The sequence below is a fragment of the Zingiber officinale genome, chromosome 10A (genome assembly GCF_018446385.1).
Source record: "Zingiber officinale cultivar Zhangliang chromosome 10A, Zo_v1.1, whole genome shotgun sequence".
NCBI classification, from domain to species: domain Eukaryota; kingdom Viridiplantae; phylum Streptophyta; class Magnoliopsida; order Zingiberales; family Zingiberaceae; genus Zingiber; species Zingiber officinale.
This window is the reverse complement of record NC_056004.1, coordinates 25,310,015-25,324,681: the sequence shown is the minus strand read 5'-3', so window position 1 is coordinate 25,324,681 and position 14,667 is coordinate 25,310,015. Positions and strand designations below refer to the sequence as shown.

General features: G+C 38.6%; 1 non-coding gene across 1 annotated transcript; it reads left to right on the top strand.

The window, feature by feature from the left end:
- Nucleotides 1–5,192: 5,192 nt before the first annotated feature.
- On the top strand, nucleotides 5,193–5,298 carry LOC122028320. Its single transcript, XR_006124726.1, has one exon. It is a non-coding gene; the product is annotated as a small nucleolar RNA R71 (small nucleolar RNA).
- The last annotated feature ends 9,369 nt before the right edge of the window (nucleotides 5,299–14,667 follow it).

Here is a 14,667-nt window from a genome sequence, read left to right as displayed (position 1 = left end):
TGGCTAATGAGGCAATTTTAGACGCTGATAATTCTAAAAAAATATATGTGAAAGGACAGCAGCAACAAACAACAAACACTTTAATCATGTCTGATTTTTCTTTACTCGTTTCTTTGGATAATTTTTTAAGGATGAATTTAGGTTCTCCATTTCTGAGATTACAGAAAATAATATAAAAAATTAGGATATATTAGTTGTAATTAAAGATTTTTTTTTTAACATAGATTATTAAATATTTAAAATTAAAATATATGTTTATGATATTTATTATTCACTGAAGCAAATATTTGTTAAATTTATATTTATTTAAATAATATACATGTTAGGTTATAACTGTTATGATTATTTTCCTCAAAATTGAACAAAGAGTATTATCATAATCATATTGCTTGCTCTAGCCTTCTTAGACCCGCCCACGGGTCAAATCCTAATCGACTGGATCTAGCCTAGATCTATAACAGGGTCAATGTGTCAGCCCCTTGACCAGAGTTGCCAAGCTTGAGCAGTAACCGACCCAGTAAGGGCCGGATCAATTGGTGCAATCAATTTCTAAGGTTTCAATGTTTGACAATATACTTAAGTCTGGTCAGTTTGACCAAATATTGATTCAAATATGACTTGATATTTGGAAGACAGATGTCTAGTTAGGTTGAAGTTGACCAGACGACTAGTAAGGCAGGAAGTACTAGATGTGGCCAAGCAAGGAAGTCTTGGCCAGAAGGATTGAGTAAGAAAGTTTGGGTCTGAGGGATTGGGCAAGGAAGTCTTTGTCGGAGAGATTGGGCAAGCAAGTCCTAGTCAGAAAGATTGGGCAGGTATCTACCGAGTGACTAGCGCTAACTGAAGGTTAGATAAGGATAAGTCCAAGCAAATCTGGAGGACTGGAGACTTGGTAAAGTAAAATCTTGAGGAGTAGACCTTAGGTAGTAAAGTCTTGAAAATGTTAACTCTAAGAAAAAGATAAGCCTAATAGGTCAGATAGACTTACAAGTTTAATACTTAGGTTGCTTGTTTATTGTTGTATGCTTATCTTGGAGGAACCTGGAGCTGGAAGCAAGAATATGAAAGTAAATAGACATAAACAAAAGGTAACTGACCAAGTGGCCTGGAATAGTCAAATTCCAGGCACTTGGATGGAATCTAGGCGTCTGGAAGTATATGCGCCTTAGACTAGTCCAGGCGGCTAGAAAGGTTGTAAGCACTTGGACTAGAATCTTATCAAGTCAGGATAACACCACGACATATTTAGATCGGATAAACGCCAAGATGGGGTGCCTGGAAGGCTTTCAAGCACCCAGAATGACTCTATATAACCAATAACTAGCAGAGACTTTAGATTATCAATTCTCCATATCTCCTACTTTGTGCTCGTGAAAATGTTTGAAGTTCTGCGACGAGGGAAGCTCCAAGAAGGGTGTGCTCAAGTCAGGACTTCCGAATTAGCTCGTCACTTTGTTTGTATTTTAAATTACAAGTTGTTCTTCATTTAATATATTTTGTGCTTGTATTTAAAATGTAAGACGAGTTCCTCCGTCTCCAGAAATCTTCTAGAAAGGAGACCACAAGTGGACTCAAGCTTGAGTGTGTAGACCTTGATGTACTAACTATGGGAGCATGGAAACTAAGTAAAATCTTGTGTGTCTTAATTTCTACTTTGTTTATTAGATGAACACAAAGAAAAGAATAAAAATGAATCGATCGAGATTTACCCTCTTTCTTAACCACACCGATCCTATAGGGTCGATTGTGGTTCAAAGGCTCAATTAATTGTTGGAATCTCAAGGTTATTTTTTGTGTGATTAACCAAGTTAGGTTAGGTCCTATTATTTTATGATCCCTGTGTCTAAGTGTGCAGGAGCTTAGGAGCATAGGAAGTCGAGATAAAGACGCGGCTAGCGAGAAGGATGATACGGGAGAGAGCCGACGGGCTCGGTGTATCCAAGGGATGAGACACTGGGAAGAGTAAGCCGGTGGAGGAGAAGGACGTGTGCGACGTTCGAGGGATGAGAAGCCGGAGTGAAAGCCTTGGAATCCCAAGGTTATTTTTGGTGCGATTAACCAAGTTAGGTTAGGTCCTGTTATTTTCTGATCCATGTGTCTAAGTGTGCAGGAGCTTAGAAGTACAGGAAGTCGAGATGAAGACGCGGCTAGTAAGAAAGATGATACGAGAGATACCCGACGGGCTCGGTGCGTCCGAGAGATGAGGCACTGGGAAGAGTATGTTGGAGTGTATACTAAAAGCCTAGCTTTTGTAAACATTTATTTATTAAAATAAAAGAATTACATTGGTCAATATCTGCATTTATTTATTAAATATAATTGTTCAATTAATTTATATAGTAGACAACACGGAGTGTGGTGTCACACTCAGAAGATCATGTTGTCGGTTCTCTATAAATTATAAACAGTTGCTCGCGACTAAGATAGAAAGGAACAAACTATCAGTATAGTCGTAGTGTAATTAAGTATTAGTTTATCTTGACTAATAAATTACACTGATACACTTTAAGTGTATTGAGTAGGATCATTTAGGTATGTTCTTTTTGTACTGACTTAGTAAAAGAACTAGACCTTAGTTATTATGGAAGTGTGTGCTCTTAATCCTAATATAATAACAAGCACATATATTTAATATTTATTTCTTTAACTTATCAAAGGGTGAGGTTTAGCTCGATAAATCAATATGCCCGATAAGTTGGGAAATGATATTACTTATAGTGTGTGTTGTTGATTATAGAAGGAATCTGTGTCCTAGTTATCTAGGTTGAGAATGCCCCCAAGAGGAGCTCATAAGGATTGCCATGTTAAACCCTGCAGGTGGACCTAGTCCGACATGACAATAAAGTTGAGTGGTACTACTCTTGGAGCTAGATATTAATTAAGTGAGTTGTCAGTAACTTACTTAATTAGTGGACATTCGTAATCTTAAACACAGGGAGACTAACACACTCATGATAAGAAGGAGCCCATAATGTAATTTGGGATTGGTGCAGTAGTGCGGTAATAACTGTTTAGTGGAATGAGTTATTATCGATGAACTTGAGTTGTGTGTTCGGGGCGAACACGGGATACTCAAGCTCATCGGAAGGCCAAAACCAATTTCTCCTCTAGGTCCCTGTCGTAGCCTCATAATAGCCTCAAGTCCATCCAAATGTAAGGCTCTTCTTGGTGTCCAAGAAGTGTGGCGGTCCAATGCTTGGTGACCAAGCAAGGGCCAGCCACATCCTCTCCTATAGGGGCCGGCGCTTTGCTTGGTGACCAAGCATGAAGGGGCCGACCACAATAATTCAAAAAGGGAGGGTTGTTTTGAATTTTTAAAATCTTCTTTTTGTAGAAAACTATAAGTTTTAAAAGAGAAATTTTAATTTTTAAAACTTTCCTTATTTGAATTAGGCCACATGTTAAATAGAGAGTTTAAAAGATTTTAAAACTTTCCTTTTTTAACCATCCTCATGGTTTAAGAAAAAAAAAAAGGAAAAGAAGTTTTAAAATTTAAATTTTCTATCACCATGTTAAAAAAGAAAATTTTATAAGAGAAGTTTTAAATTTTAAAACATGGTTTTAATTTTTAGAACTTTCCATTTTTAACTCTTACTTTAGGAAAGAGAGCTTGTAAAATTTTATAAGAATTTTTCTTGTAAAATTTTATATAAAAATTATTTATTTCTTTCTCTTGTGGGGGTCGGCCAACCTTGCTTGGTGCCTAAGCAAGGTGGCTGACCATATTAAAATAATAAAATCATCATCCAATTAATTTTGGTGATTGATTCAATCAAGAGGAAAGAAAAGGAAAAATAAAAGGGAATAGGAAAAATTAGAGGAAGATTTTAATTTTTGTAAAAATTCTTCCCTTATTTTCCTTGGGCAAGTAATATAAAAGAAGGGGTGAGGAGGCTTTATGAAAGAACAATTCTTTTTCTCTTGTTTGGAGACCTTGGTGTGGTCGGCCCTCTCCTTTTCTTCTCTCTTTTCCTTTTTGCTCTCTTCTCCTTGTGGTGGTGGTGGTGGTCGGATTTTATAAGAAGAGGAAGGAGGCTTTTGGGTGGTGTTCATCTTGGAGGATCGTCTCCCACACGACGTCCAAGGTGAGGCGAGGAATACGACAGAAGATTTCGAGGTCATTAGCATACAAAGAGAAGGTATAATTAGCAATTGTTTTCCGCATCATGCTAGTTTTTCTCTTTGTAAGAATTCTAAATACAAGAGGCAATTAGATCTAGTTTTTCAAATTTATTTTTCGAGTTTGTGTTTTCTTCTTTTTCGAACTTGTGATTCGATTGTTCCTTTTGGTTAACCTAGAGTTATTTAAGGAAATAAATATTAGCTTTCCTTAAAAGGCTTTGCCTAGGCGATGGTGGTTGCTCCCATATCCGGTCATCTTCTTTGTTCTCTTTGAGCACAAGAAGTTTGGCTAGGGCTTTGCCACTTCTTAGGAAAACCACATTGTAATGTTCAACAAGATTCGGTTCGGGTTGTCTTGGAAATCTCTCCAGAGTTCTCAATGAGGAGCTAGCTACTTGTGCAAGTTAAGTTTCAAGTATTTTAGTGCGACCTTCAAAATTACTAATCCTACCTTTCAGTTGATTAACATTTTCATTTGTTTGGGGTAGCTTGACCATGAAGTTCTTCATCATTTTCTCTATTCCATTTAGTTGATATTGAAATTGAGCTTCAGGTACTTGGTTGAAGTTGTTCTACCCTCTTGGCCTTGACTGATGTAGTATGAGAAGTTGGGGTGATTTCTCTAACCCATATTATATGTCCCTGAGAAGGGATTGTTTAGCCATTAGTTGAAGTTGTGTATCATATCTGCTTGTTCAATCTAAGCTAATTGAACAATAATACCTCTCAATTAGCAAACATTTGTTGTGTGTCTTATATCACCACATGTCTTACAAGGTACATTAGTAATGCTCATAAAATTCACATTAATTGAATCAAACCTTTTTGTAAGAGTATCTATCTTGGAAGAAATCAAATCAAGAGTATTCACATCATACTTACCATCAGTTTTAACAGAGTTACCTCATCTAGACACTCATTGGTGGTGGTTCAGGGGTACACTTTCAATAATATCTTCGGGTTCATCCAAACCCTTGTTCATTAATGCTCCACCAGCTGTGGAGTCTAATAGCACTTTAGTTGGATATGAAATTCCATTGTAGAACGCATGTATAATTAACCATTTCTCTAAACCATGATGAGGGTATTGCCACAATAGTCCCTTAAATCTATCTCAAGTTTTAAATAGAGATTCACTATCTTTTTGTATGAAGTTTGTAATAAAATTTCTCATGTGGGCTGTTTTACTTAGAGGATAAGAATTTTTTTAAGAATTGCTCGCATTGGTCCCAAGTTGTAATGTTTTTTGTTGGGAGTGAATTTAGTCAAGACTTTGTTTTATCCCTCAATGAAAAAGAGAAGAGCATCAATCTTATAGGCTCAGCAGTAGCTCCATTGTACTTCATGGTTCCACAAATTTCTAAAAAAATCTCAAGTGTTAATTTAGGTCCTTAGTTGGTCCTCCACCAAATTAATTTTGTTGTACCATCTGGATCACAACATATTTCAATTCAAAATTATTTGCTACAATTGAAGGTCTGATGATGTTAGACCTTAAGCCTCTGTCACTTAGTGCGGCATAATCCTTTAAAGCTTTGTTTTCCATAGTTGTTTCTTGATAATGTTCTACTTCTAGTTGCTTTTGCAAGTTTCTTTTTCGATGGAATGCCCTATTGATCTCAGTATCGAAGGGAAGCAAATTTCCTGTTAAGTTAGTCCTTCGCATAAAAAAGAAACACACACTCACTTGTAAAATAGAGTTATTAGAAAATAAAATAAATATAGTAGTAAAAGAAAGAAAGCAAATGCAAAATTTCAAAAAAGAAAAGAGAATGCAAAATTTCAGAAAAGAAAAGAGAATGCAGAATTTCATAAATGAAAAGAGTCTAGATTAACCCAATCACCTTTCTAATCAATATTGACTTTAATACAATTCTCAACAACAATACCAAAAACTTGATGGTGCATAATCCACAAATGCATGGTTATCGTCAAGTAATAAAAAGGTATCAAATCCATAGAGACTGTAAATTTAAATAAAAATTGAGTGGGTGAAGGAGATTATCTAGAGAATCAAAGGTTGTTGAGTTTAAGAGACAGATAAAGAGAGAGAGAATTGAGAGAAGGTTGAGAGAAGGTCTAGAGGAATTGAGAGGTCAAGGGAAAATAAATGGTCGTGGAAAAGGTCTAGATTGGGGAAACAAACCTAGGACTTTGGTTTCGCCATGATAATTGTTGACATCCCAAGTATTGTTTACTTTTCTATCTCTATATTTATTCATATGTAGGTGTACCTATCCTGAAATATCAATATAAAATTTTATAATTATACTGACGTGTCTATCCAAATGCAATGCCTACTTTCAAAGAGACTTTGCTAGTACGATCGCTTTCCAAAAAGGGGCTCCCATTATAGATCCCCATGATTCCTCTAGATTATCTCCTCTACTTTGAGACATTGAATTAGAATAGGCCTATTAAGATCTGTGATAGCCAATGGTGCCCCTTCTGAGGAAGAACGCCATCCCTTCATGGTAAGTTAGCATACATTCAAGGTGACATCACTAGTATGACCATTTTTAGGGAAACCACTATCACTAAAGCCCCACAGACCCCTAGGTTATCTCCTCTACTTCATGATCGACTCTCCACATCTTAGACATTAATGGGTGGATATGAAAGTGCAGGTTAATGTCACAATCTAGTATGCACAATAAAGCCAAATCATAAAATAAACATGTCATTCAATAAAGAAAGCTAAACAAATACGTGGATTGAAATTAAATGTCAACAGTTAGATCAGACTACTCCCTAATCTTAAAATAAAGAAAACTACTCCATGGAGATGGAGTTACAACTGCGAGGCATGAAAAATAGCACTCTACAACTCAAGACTGGAAATACAGAGAATAGAAAGATTAGCCAAGGGTTGTCAGTGTATTTGGAAGGAATTCCAAGCTCCGATGGTGGATGGATTGTTGTGACGACTAGTGGAATGGCTACTCTAGGGTATCCCTAGGAAAGAAAAAACCTCCTCAAGTTAGAAGTCTTTTGGGGATTTTTATACCCCTAATCATCAAAAATGGTTGGGGAACTTCAAACTTTCAGGGAAACACCAACATGACATGGTTGTGCCTGGGAGGCACGACGAGGGTGTGTTGCTTTCGGTGTTTGAATGGGGGCTGGACATGGCATTGCTTGGGAACCACGGCTGGGGCATGTCCAGCTTGGCTACTATATTATGGCCAGATACGGTGTGCTTGGGAGGCACGGCCCAGGCATGCCCGCTTGGTGGTGAACCTAGAAATTGAGTGATGAAGGCACATCCATGCTAGGAGGCACGGAGGGGGCATGTTGAATTCAGTGAAGAGAATAATGGCTTGGAAATCTCTGAATGAGACACAACCTAAGTGTGTCAGGTGCTAGGAACTCCCTTTTCGTACTGTTCTTCGAATAATTTTGATCAGAGGAACACACTCATGTCATAGGACCCGGCCAGAGCATGTTCCTTGCTGTAACTTCTCGATCTAAGGCCTAAATACTTTATTTTTGCTTTGAAAATATTTTATCAATAAAAAAAGAAAGGTATAGTTCTCGGGACTAAAAGAGTAAAACAAACAAAAAGAAAGATGCAAGAATACAAAATATGCTAATGAAATTCCACATAATACATGTTAAACAATGCTAAAAACACGTAAAAAAACATTCACATTATGCTCTCTAGCCTTCTGGATTGCGACACACTGCAACTTGAGCTTCATTTTCTATCAGTAACGCCTAGAGTAATATTTTTATTTATTTTTGTGTTTCCATATTTGTTTAATTGGGCTTAACCTTTTAGATTTTTTTTATGTAAGGTTTTCCACCTCTAGAGGCTTTCTAGAAAGGGAATATTAGAAATAAGAATCATATTTTTTATAACTGATGTCTATACTTCTAGTTTAATTGATCAATTACTTGCATATTCAATTTTAGTTAAAACCTTTACATGCTTATACTAGTCTAACTACATTTGATTGAATCAATTTTTAAGTTATATTTATTTCTGATATACTACTCTATTGATTCAATTATTTTTAGTTATTTTATTAAAATATCTGCTTGTAAAATTCATAACACTATTGACCCCCCACTATAGCATTGAGTTTAATCATACATGTCATTGAAACAACACGTAAAATGAAGCATCAGACGAAATATAGAATTGAACATTCTCAAATGCAATTTTCTAGATTTTTCATGACTAGTGGAAGTACCAATTTCGATTTATTTATGTATTATGATAATAAATTAAAAAGCTAGATTTGTTTCCATAGAACATCTTTCCTGTATTTTTGGGTCTAAATGCACTTTTAAAGTTTTTTTTGTCGAGAATCATTTAACCCACCTGCTAAACATGTTCCTTAAATAACACTTACTCGTACAATGAAAAGATTAGTAAAGTAAGGGGGACATTTTTAATTGAAGAATTTAATAAACTAAATAATAAAGTTTTTTTTATTTAATAATAAAGTTTTTTTATTTAATAATAAATTTTTTTTTATATTCTAATATTTAGAGTGATCATTGGTAAATACATTCGTATATAAACATAACTTGTCATTGGATCAATAATTCTTAGAAAATTCAAAAAAAAAAATTGTTTGCCTATAAAGATTTTTGATAAATCACAAAATGCTCATAATATCTCACAATTATTATGTTTAATTTTAGAAGAATATTGATTAACTTCTAAATTATTTTTAATATCATTTGATAATTGACGTACGTAAATTATATATGTTTTAAAGCATTCTTTAATGTACATCTACTTGTACTTCATGCATACAATCTATGTGTAATGCCCGAAAATTCTCAAAAATTTTTTAGAAATATTCTATTATTTTTCTGGAATTTTAAAATATTTTTATAGAATTTTTAGAATAGTCGAAGTAGCAAAAATAAATAAAAACGCAAAATAGCCTAAGCGGGAATTGAACCCGAGACCTACCGAACCTTACGACTTATAGATGACTTTAGTAACCAAGGGGCCCCAACAGGGGTGTGCTGAAAGAAGAGAGGAACAATTATATTTATGATTGAGTTGGGTTATATTTACCACTTAATATAAATAGGAAATTAAGAGAGGAGTTATTATTTTCCAAACGACAACTCTCCTTTTCCCTCACCCTCACCCGACGCCACCTCTCTCTCTTCCTCACCTCTCGGCGCACAAACCCCAAGAAAACCTAGGGTTCCATCCCTAGGGTCGTAGAAACACCTTCCGGCGACATCTCGGATACGAGGACGCTCCTCTCCGCGAGAAGAACGCATAGACGTGAGAGGATCGCCGAAGAGATCATCGTCTCCGGAAATCTAGCGACCGGATTGTAAGAATATCTAGCGCAGGATGTAAGTAACCCCTCACCTGCAGTATAAGTAGCTATTTGCATGCTTTTATGGTTCTAGTCCACTTTTATGGTCTTAGTTTAGCTATATGCAGAATTAGAGCACACCAAGTGCTCGATAAAATGTCTAGTATAGTTAAATGATACAACAGGCATTTTAATAGCTCAGTTGAATGCCCTAGATGCATTTTGAATAGCATATATAACCTTGCTTCAGTGATATGGGACTATGGTCCAATGGGTGGGCTCCCATAGTCGCCTCTAGGTTCAGATAACCTAGCTTTAGGTTCAGATAACCTAATAAAAAGCAAGATATGATAAATCAGTTACAAACAGTATTTTACTTTATTAGTGGCACTGTACTGGACTTCAGTTGTCCTTGGGTTGGGCTCCCATAGTCGCCCCTAGGTTTAGATAACCTAGTAACCCTACTAGATTCGGGACTTGCTACCTCGGGCCTAGTTAGGGATGCGCGCACAGCAAGTACAGTGCTTGGCCCATCAGCAGCATGTTTAGTATTTTTATCTATTTATGAAAATAGTTTTCAAACTTCACAACCAGATACGTGAATACAGCTTAGTTTCAGTTTAGTTCTTATTGTGATGATAATTAGCTTAGCTTATGGATCAGTTTAGTTTCTTGTTGATACACAAATAGCTATGTTTCAGTAGTTGACTGTCATGTTTCAGTATCCTAGTATGATTCTCATCATGTTTGTTAGCACAACATATTTTAAAAGAAAGCATGATTTAGTTTTAATGCATGTTTTTGTGAGGTAGATGGTTTCTTACTAAGCTCTCAAGCTTATAGTTTCCTTTTTTTCCTTATACTGCAGATAAAGGTAAAGAGAAGATGGACTAGCGGAGGCTGGAGGACAATGCAATAAAGATGTGTGTGCAAGGAACTTGGAATAAAGACTCTTGAGGAGTAGCCCACCTAAAGACTTAGAATTTCAGCTTTTAGTTACTTTTCTGCACTTTTAGGATGCTAAGTCTCATGATTTGTGAACCTAAGGGTTTTACCATGCTTAGACTACTAATTGTCCGGTTAATAGATAGTAAAATGTGAGTGATGTTATGTTTTAGTGATTTCTAGAAGTTCTGTATGAAGTCGGGTCTGATTTCTGTAGAAATCAGAAACTCAATCGATCAGTCGATCGATTGAGCAGTCCTCAATCGATCAGCCGATCGATTGGATGAAGTCCCCGCGTACCGAACACTATGGAATCGATCAGCTGATCGATTGAGGAGCCCTCGATCGATCAGCCGATCGATTGGGAAGCGATCTGCCGCATACAGAGAGTTGATGAATCGATCAGTTGATCGATCGGCCATGGATCGATCAGTCGTTCGATCGAGAATTTAAATTCCACGAACAGAGAGCTTCTGAATCGATCTCTGGATCGATTGGTCAGACTGGATCGATCAGCCGATCGATCCAGACGGGACATTCGTGCACAATAGCACGTTGAATCGATCAGTGGATCGATCAAATAACTCCAATCGATCAGCCGATCGATTGAAATGTCTGACTTCAACCAGAAGCGTCTGTTTTCAGGTTTGCGCTCAGATAGCAAGTTTGGTTTCCCCTCTTAGTATGTGTACAACCTTAGAAAGGTACTCCGAACATAGAATTCCATATTTGATAGCAAATAGCAAAGGGTTTTAAATTAGTTCAGTTTCCACACCTTATAGTAAAGTTTAACACAGCGATTGTAACCCCCGGCCTTACAGTCTAGTCAGTAGGAGGTTGGGCATTACAGAGTGGTATTAGAGCGAGTTCCATACCTCCTCACACACACATCAGCATTGAACCTGCAGCTTCCAAGTAAGAATATCCCTTACCTTAATTATGTTTCTTGCTTCCATGTTTATAGATAACTAAAGCATGTTTAGTTTATATATGATAGCATCTAACCAGATAATAGTAGTTATGTAAACATGATTGTATTAGTTATGTATGTCCTCTATATCTCTAGAAAATGGTACGAGGACGCCCAGCTAGAAAGACACTAGCTACTGAGCCCCAGCAAGAGGCAGGCAGCTCAGTGCCTCCCCCAAACCTTGCAGCAGTAGTGGCTCAGTTACAAAAGCAACTAGCTGAACAACAACAGGAGATAGCCACCCTAAGGGCTAATCAGCAGAATACTCCCACTGTCACTCCAGAACCTAACTTAGCAACTCCAGTAGTGATAGAGGTTCCACCAGTCCAACCTGCAGCACCAGTAGCCCCAACAGCGGGGGCAAGGAGAGAAGCTTACCTGATCCAGTGGCAGAAAATCAAGCCAGAGAATTTCTCAGGCACCAGTGAACCATGGGATGCCCAAGCCTGGTTCAAAACACTGGAGAGTACGATGGAGCTTCTGGACTGGCCAGAGCATGAAAAGGTGAAATGCGCCTCATTTTTCCAGACAGGAGACGCACGTATGTGGTGGGAGAGGATTAAAGCGAAGTGCCCAGTGAACCAGATGACATGGGCCGACTTTGAGAGAGAATAATTTGAGGAGTTCTTTCACATGCGGGTCACGAATCGCCACTATGACGAGTTCACCGAATTTCGTCAGGGCAACCTTTCAGTTGAGGAGGCCGTGAAGAAATTCAACAAACTGGCTCGTCTATGTCCCGAATTAGTCAGCACTGAAAGAGAACGAGTCCGGTTAATGCTTAAAATGTTAAGGCCGTAAATAGCAATGAATGTGGCCAGCGGTGTTCATAAGCCGCAAACTACTGAAGAACTAGTAAGTAGTGCTCTGACCACCGAGCATTACCAGAACAGCATCAAACAGCAGAAGCAAGCCATTTCAGAGGCTAAGGGCCAAGGAGGCTCGAATACTCAGAAACACCAGGGCCACAACTCTAATTGGAAAGGGAACTCCAGTCATAAACGTAAATCAGGGAGTTACCCAAAAGGAGGACTAGCTACTAAACAACCTAGCTATCCCAAGTGTTCTACTTGTGGGAAATTTCACCCCGGAGTTTGTCGCAAGGGCACACGAGGATGCTTTGAATGTGGCCAAGAAGGGCATATGGCTAAGCAATGCCCAAACAAGACCAGTTTCCCTCCACCACAGCCGATCCAGTACAGAGGTAACCCAGCGCAGTTACATCAGATACAAACTGCTTTAGATGGTCCACACATCAGTCAGGGCAGACTAGAAGCCCCCTCAGTCACGACGAATCAGAGGATCTACTCACTCACCAGAGATGACGTAGAGAATGCCTCGACAGTTGTTATAGGTCAGATTAGTATTTTACAGCAAAGTGCAACTGTCTTATTCGATACTGGGGCAACCCATTCTTATATATCTAGGACATTCGCCGATAAGCTAGCAATACCTCCAGAAGCACTTAGTGGTCAGTTTCTGACAACACTACCTTCAGGAGAAATCATGGCATCCACGTACTGGCTTTGAGTCGTGCTAGTCATTATATTAGACAGAGAGCTTTTTGGTGATCTGATAGTGCTAGATATGGCTGACTATGATGTCATCTTAGGAATGGACTTTCTGATCAAGTACGGTGCCTCCATAGAGTGTCGTAAATAGAGAGTTGTATTCCAACCTGAAGCAGGGGTACGATTTGGGTATACCAGAGAACCAAAGAGAAAGGCTAAGAAGTTTCTCTCAGCTCTGGAGGCACAGAAACTACTTGATTCAGGATGTACAGGATTCTTAGCACATGTAGTCAGTACCAGTCACGACAAGGACCGAAAGCTAGAAGAGGTCCGAGTTGTATGTGACTACCCAACAGTTTTCCCGGAGGAGTTACCAAGCCTAGCACTAGACAGGGAGATTGAATTTGAGATAGAACTTGTCCCCGGTACAAATCTCATCTCCAAAGCACCTTACCGCATGGCTCTAGCAGAACTGAAGGAACTTCAGGAGCAACTACAGGAGCTGCTTGACAAGGGCTTCATACGCTCTAGTCACTCACCATGGGGAGCGCCTGTATTGTTCGTGAAGAAGAAGGACGGGAGCATGCGCCTGTGTATAGACTACCGCGCACTAAACCAGGTTACGATTAAGAATAGGTATCCTCATCCCATGATAGATGACCTGTTCGATCAGCTAAAGGGAGTCGCAGTGTTCTCTAAAATAGACCTCAGATCGGGATATCACCAGGTGAGAGTTAAAGAAGGTGATATACCCAAGACCGCTTTTCAGGACCAGATACAGACATTATGAGTTCGTAGTCATGCCCTTTGGCGTGACGAATGCTCCAGCTACTTTCATGGACCTCATGAACAAAGTATTCAGAGAATACTTTGATAAGTTTGTTATCGTGTTCATCGACGACATCCTTATCTACTCCAGGACTCAGGAAGAGCACGCAGAACACCTAAAGATAGTACTGTAGACCCTTCAGCAGAACCAGCTGTATGCCAAGTTTACGAAATGTGAATTCTGGCTCGATCAGGTATCCTTCTTAGGTCACATCATCTCCAAGGATGGTATCATGGTAGACCCAGTAAGATAGAAGCTATAAGTAACTGGAAAAGACCTAAGAACGCAAGTGAAATCAGAAGCTTTTTGGGACTAGCATGTTACTACAGAAAATTTGTAGAGGATTTCTCCAGGATAACCACCCCACTGACAGCCCTCACCAGGAAGAATAGAAAATTTCAGTGGACAGAGGACTGTGAGAACAGTTTCATGGAGCTCAAAAGAAGATTGACCAGTGCACCCATTCTGACTCTGACCGAAAACACAGACGGCTTTGATATTTATAGTGACGCCACTAAATTGGGATTAGGAGCAGTACTGATGCAAGAAGGTAAGGTGATCGCCTATGCCTCCAGATAACTCAAGGACTATGAGAGGAACTACCCCACTCATGACCTTGAGCTTGTAGCAGTCATCTTCGCCCTCAAAATTTGGAGCCACTATTTGTATGGAGCTCAGTGCAGAGTGTATACAGATCATCAGAGTTTGAAGTACTTCTTCACTCAGAAGGATCTGAATATGCGACAATACAGATGGCTCGAGCTAGTCAAAGACTATGACATAGACATCCTCTACCACCCAGGAAAAGCCAATAAGGTGGCAAACGCACTTAGCAGAAAGTCCAGTGCTACCTTACTATCTCTCTCAGCCATGTCACCACCCCTACAAAAGGAAATTATAGAGTTTGGTCTCGAATTTATAGTTGGACAGCTCTCTACTATGACCTTAGCATCTACCCTGCTTGGTGACATTCAGACAGCTCAGGATCAGGACCCT